The following is a 6387-nucleotide window of genomic DNA, read 5'->3' as shown; positions in this document are numbered from 1 at the left end:
TAGATGCCTGTATCCTAAAAAACAGAAAGAGAGCATATCAACAACCTAATGAATCATCTTAAGGAAATGGAAAAGGAAGAATAATCAAATCCCAAACCTAGCAGAAGAAAAGAAATAACCAAAATTAAATCAGAAATAAATGAAATTGAAAACAAAGAATCATTCAGAAAATTAATAAAACAAAAAGTTAGTTCTTCTAATAAATAAATAAATAAAATCAGTACACCTTTGGCCAGATTAACTAGAAATATCTCTATACCTCAATCAGAAATGATAAATGGGAAATAGCAATGGATATCACAGAATTTCAAGAGAATGTCCCTCACTACTACAAGAAAGTCTATGCACAGAAATTTGACAATGTAGAGGAAATGGACCAAAACCTGGAATCACACTCTCTTTTAAACTTAACCAAGAAGAAATACATCTCTTAAACAGACAAATATCAAGCCCTGTGATCAAAGAAACAATAAAAAATATTCCAACCAAAAAAAGCCCTGGACCAGATGGCTTCAAACCAGAATTCTATCAAAAAGATGAGCTTGTACCTATACTGCAAAAACTATTCCAAAATATTGAGAAGGAAGGAACCTTCCCCAACACATTCTATGAAGCAAACATTATTGGGATAACAAAATCAGGAAAAGACTCAATTAAAAAGGAGAACTACAGACAAATTTCACTAATGAATAAGATGCAAAAATACTCAATAAAATCTTAGCCAACGGATTATAGCTACTTGTTATAAAAAAATATACATCATCAAATAGGCTTCATCCCAAGGATGCAAGGTTGGTTTAACATACACAAATCAATGAATGTAATTTACCATATCAATAGAAGCAAAAAAAAAAATACCATAAGATGATCCCAATAGATGCAGAAAAAGCATTTGATAAAATTCATCATCCTTTTCTAATAAGAACACTTAAGAATATAGGCATAGTTGGAAAATTTCTTAAACTGATTCAAGACATGTACAACAAACTCACAGCTAATATCATACTGAATGGAGTAAAACTGAAAGCTTTTCCAGTAAGAACTTGAACCAGACACGAATGTGCTCTATTGCCACTACTATTCAACATAGCGCTGGAAGTTCTAGCCAATACAATCTGGAAAGAGAAGGATATGAAGGGCTTCCAAATGTGGGCAGAAGAGGTCAAACTCTTGCTCTTTGCTGATGATATGATTTTTTTTTTTTTTTTTGAGACAGAATTTCACTTTGTCACCCTGGGTAGAGTGTTGTGGCATCAGAACTCACAGTAACCTCAAAATCTTGGCTGAAGCAATCCTCTTGCCTCCCCCTCCTGAATAGCTGGGTGCCTGCCATAATGCCCAACTATTTTTTAGAGACAAGGTCGCGAGAGACAGGGTTTTGCTCTTGCTCAGGCTGGTCTCAAACTCCTGAGCTCAAGCAATCCACCTGCCTTGGCTTCCCAGAGTATTAGGGTTACAGGCATAAGCCACCACACCCGACCCAATATGATCTTATACTTAGAAAACTTCAGAGATTCAACCCTAAGACTCTTGGAAGGAATCAAGAAATAAGTAACATCTCAGGGTATAAAATCAATGTCCAAAAATCAGTAGCCTTTGTATATACCAACAACAGCCAAGTTGAGAAACTAATCAAAGACACAATTCCTTTTACAGTAGCTTCAAAGAAAATGAAATACCTAGGAATATAACAAACAAAAGAGGCGAAGGACCTCTACAAAGAGAATTATGAAGCCCTAAGAAAAGAAATAGTAGAAGACATTAACAAATGGAAGAACATGCATGCTTCTGGCTGGAAAGAATCAACATTGCCAAAATGTCTGTACTTCCTGAAGTAATTTACAGATTCAATACAATCCCCATTAAAACACCAACATCATATTTTGAAGAACTGGAAAAAATAATTCTTTGTTTCATATGAAACCAGAAAAAACTCCAAATAGCCAAGGCAATTCTTGAGTAATAAAAACAAAGATGGAGGAATCACTCTACCATACTTTAGGCTATATTATAAGTCCACAGTGATCAAAACATCATGGTATTGGCACAAAAGTAGAGACATAGACATTTGGATCTGAATAGAAAATTAAGAGATGAAACCAGTTTCTTATAGCTATTTGATCTTTGATAAACCAAATAAAATCATGCACTTAGGAAAAGAACCCCCATTCAATAAATGGTGTTGAGAGAACTGCATAACCACATGTAAAAGACAGAAACTGGATCCACATCTTTCACCACTTACAAAAATTAATTCAAGATGGATAAAAGTTTTAAACCTAAGACATGAAATGATAAAAATTGTAGAAGAAGGTGTGAGAATAATTCTTGATGATGTTGACCTAGGGAAAGATTTTATGAAGAAGACTTCAGCAGCAATTGTAACAAAAATAAAAATAAACAAATGGGACTTAATTAAACTAATAAGCTTCTTCACAGCTAAGAACACAACAATCAAAGCAAATAGACAACCTTCAGAATGAGAAAAAATAATTTGTGTTTCACCAATCTGATAAAGGTTTGATAACTAGGATCTACAGAGAACTCAAATTAATCAACAACAACAACAAAAGAACAAACAATCCTATCTATCACCGAGCAAGAGACATAAACAGAATCTTCTCTGAGGAGGACAGATGAATGGCTAACAAACATGTGAAAAAATGCTCATTGTCCTTAGTCATCAGAGAAATGCAAATTAAAACCACTCTGAGGTATCAACTAGCCCCAGTAAGATTAGCCCATATCACAAATTCTCAAAGTTTCAGAAGCTGGTGTTGATATGGAGAGAGGGGAACACTTTTACACTGTTGGTGGGACTGCAAACTAATGCAGGCTCTTTGGAAATAAGTATGGAGAATTCTCAAAGAACTCAAATTAGATCTCCCATTTGACCCTGCAATACCGTTACTAGGCATCTACCCAAAAGAAAAAAAAAATAATTTTATTATAAAGACATTTGCACTAGGTTTTTGTCACAGCTTAATTTACCATTGCCAAGATGTGGAAACAACCTAAATACCCATCAACTCAGGAATGGATTAACATGCTGTGGTATACATATACTATGGAATACTACTCAACCATTAAAAAGATGAAAACTTTACATCTTTTGTATTAACCTGGAAGGAGGTGAAACACATTCTTCCTAGTAAAGTATCACAAGAATGGAAGAGCAAATATCCAATGTACTCCATACTAATATGTAGCCAGCAGATGATCTAATTCATGCCCACAGAGGAGAAGAACTCATTTCAATTCAAGTTGGAGGAGGGGGAACGAGGGTAGGGAAAGGGAGAGAAGAAAGGTTTGGGGTGTTCCCACTTAATGGGCACAATGTAGGGGTATATGGCACACCTTTTGGGTGTGGGACACAACTACAAGAGGAACTCTAACAAATTCAAACATTGTGACCTGATTGTTTGTACCTTTACATTAACCTGAAATAAAAAAATAATAATAATAACATAAAATCGAAAGGGAGACCCACATACATTTAATAAGAGGAAGTATAAAGTTGACTTCCTGCACTGAAAGAATCTCACTTTTTCAGGCCGTTAGAAACAAGTAAGACCTATTCCTTTTAGTCACTTTTGTAATTTTTTACATTTTGAGCACTTTCAATCCATGATTTCTTCTTAGTCATAGAACAATCTTGTGAGGTAAGAATGTTAAGTCATCAACATCTGACAGCTGAGGAAACTGAGGAACCCAGGAACTAATAAATCACCTCAAGTCACAGTGACAGCTAGTGAAAATTGCTTTCACATCATCTTACTCTCTTTCAAAATACCTGGCCTCTAAACCTCTCTGTATAAAAAATGGGACTCACTCCAGCTAGTTCAAATAGAAAGGGCATTTATTAATGGTAGGTGGTCCCAAATCTTCAGAAGGACCACATAGGAAGACTTGGGGACTATCTACCCTAGATCATCACCTTAGGGAAACCCACTCTAGGGAAGATATATGGTCCCTGTTCTTCAGTTTACAGACCAAATGTTGAACATTGGAAGATAGAACCCCAGTTCTATACCTCCACAATTTCTCTGAATCAACCAAAAGATTCCCTAGAGCTGCTGTTATATCATTTTGCTCTCTTCTGAATAAACACTTCAGTCAGAGAATGTGATTAGCAGAGCTTAGATCACTTATCTGAGCCTACATTCAGCATGTAGGAAATCCCCCAAACAAAAATGATGTTCAAAAGGAACTGAGGGACCTCAACATGGCAAGGTATATCTCATAAAGCTTTCTCAAAATCAGTGTGAGTCACTATTATCAAGGTTTGGAGACTGAATGGACTATTTTAAATTGAGAGTATTTTCTAAATTTTAGGCCATGATTCATTAGATGGCCATGAATCAATGTAGCATGCTCTAGAGTTTTAAAAACTGAAAGAGTTGAAAATACCACCATGCATTGCACTCAATGAAGGTAAGTGCTGTTTGGTGAAACTTTTGTGTTCATCATATATGTGTTTATAGATTTACATGTGTGTATCTATGATATATGGTTATATGTCCTGGGCCTCAGTGTAAAATGTCTTTCTTACTTGAATCATGGTAAAAAAAAAAAAAAAAAATTGCAAAACATCACTTAAATCCAACTTCCTCATTTTACATCTGACAGAGGGAAAATCAGTTCAGAGAAATCAAATCCCTTGCTATGGTGGTTAATGCAAACCTGGAATCAAGACACAGAAAATCTCAGTTATATACTTCATTAAAAGGACATAATCTATCACCTAGAAGAATATTTCATTTTTTATGTAAATCAATTCCTACATTAGCCCTGTTATGATTATTAAATATGTGTCATTACTTAGTGTATCATGAAAACAGAAATTTTATAGTTGTATTTGATGTTAAGTATTAATTGATGGTTCTCACTTGCTGTAGTTCATACTAGTCTTAATACTATTCTGTATATCAGCTCTGGAAAAACAGCTAATCTTGTGTTACTTTAAAATATTTTTCATGTTGGCAAATGTATTAAGAATTGCAGAAGAGGGCGGCGCCTGTGGCTCAAGTAGTAAGGCGCCCGTCCCATATGCCGGAGGTGGCGGGTTCAAACCCAGCCCCGGCCAAAAACCACAAAAAAAAAAAAAAAAAAAGAATTGCAGAAGAGATATTGGTATAGTGGTTATAAACATAAGTCTTTAAAGAAAGTAATCTTATTTCTGGGGGGCACCTGTGGCTCAAGGAGTAGGGCACTGGTCCCATATGCCGGAGGTGGCAGGTTCAAACCCAGCCCTGGCCAAAAACCATACACACACAAAAAAAAACTCAAGGAGAAAGTAGTCTTATTTCTTTTAGAGACAGGGTCTCATTCTGTTGCCCAGGCTGGAGTTTAGAGGCATAATCATAGCTCACTGTAACTTCAAATTCTTGGGCTCAGGTGATCCTTTCCTCCTCAACCTTCTAAGTAGCTGGGGCTACAGGTGCAAACCACCATGCCCAGCTTATTCATTCTTCATTCATTCATTCATTCATGATAGAGATAGAGTTTCACTATTTTCCCAAGCCTGTTCTCAAACTCCGGGCCTCAACTGATCCTTCCACCTTTGCTTCCTTAAGTGCTGGCCTGAGCCACCACATCTAGCCAATAATCCTATTTTTAATGAACAGTTTTCTTTTTTTTTTTTATTAAATTATAGCTGTGTACATCAATATGATCATGGGGCACCATACACTTGTTTGATAGAATATTTGACACATTTTCAACTCATTAGTTGACATAGCCCTCCTGCACTATCCTAGTTACTTTGTCAAGACATTTACATTCCACATTTGCCAAGGCTCACATGTACCCTTGTAATCATCTAACTCCAGTGACACTAGCCTATATCACAAAATCTCAAGACCAGAGATGTTGGCGTGGATGTGGAGAAAAGGGATCACTTTTGCACTGCTGGTGGGAATGCAAACTAATACATTCCTTTTGGAAAGAGATATGGAGAACACTTAGAGATCTAAAAATAGATCTCCCGTTCAATCCTGTAATTCCTCTGCTGGGCATATACCCAGAAGACCAAAAACCACACCATAACAAAGATATTTGTACCAGAATCTTTATTGCAGCCCTATTCATAATTGCTAAGTCATGGAAGAAACCCAAGTGCCCAACAATCCATGAATGGATTAACAAATTGTGGTATATGTACACCATGGAATACTATGCAGCCTTGAAGAAAGATGGAGACCTCACCTCCTTCATGTTTACATGGATGGAGCTGGAACATATTCTTCTCAGTAAAGTGTCTCAAGAATGGAAGAAAAAATATCCAATGTATTCACCCCTACTATGAAACTAACTTAGGACCTTCACATGAAGCTATAACCAAGTTTCAACCTAAGAACAGGGGGAAGGGGGAGAGGGCGGGGAGGG

The sequence above is a fragment of the Nycticebus coucang genome, chromosome 11, assembly GCF_027406575.1.
Source record: "Nycticebus coucang isolate mNycCou1 chromosome 11, mNycCou1.pri, whole genome shotgun sequence".
Classification (NCBI taxonomy): domain Eukaryota; kingdom Metazoa; phylum Chordata; class Mammalia; order Primates; family Lorisidae; genus Nycticebus; species Nycticebus coucang.
Note: the sequence above shows the minus strand (reverse complement) of the source record.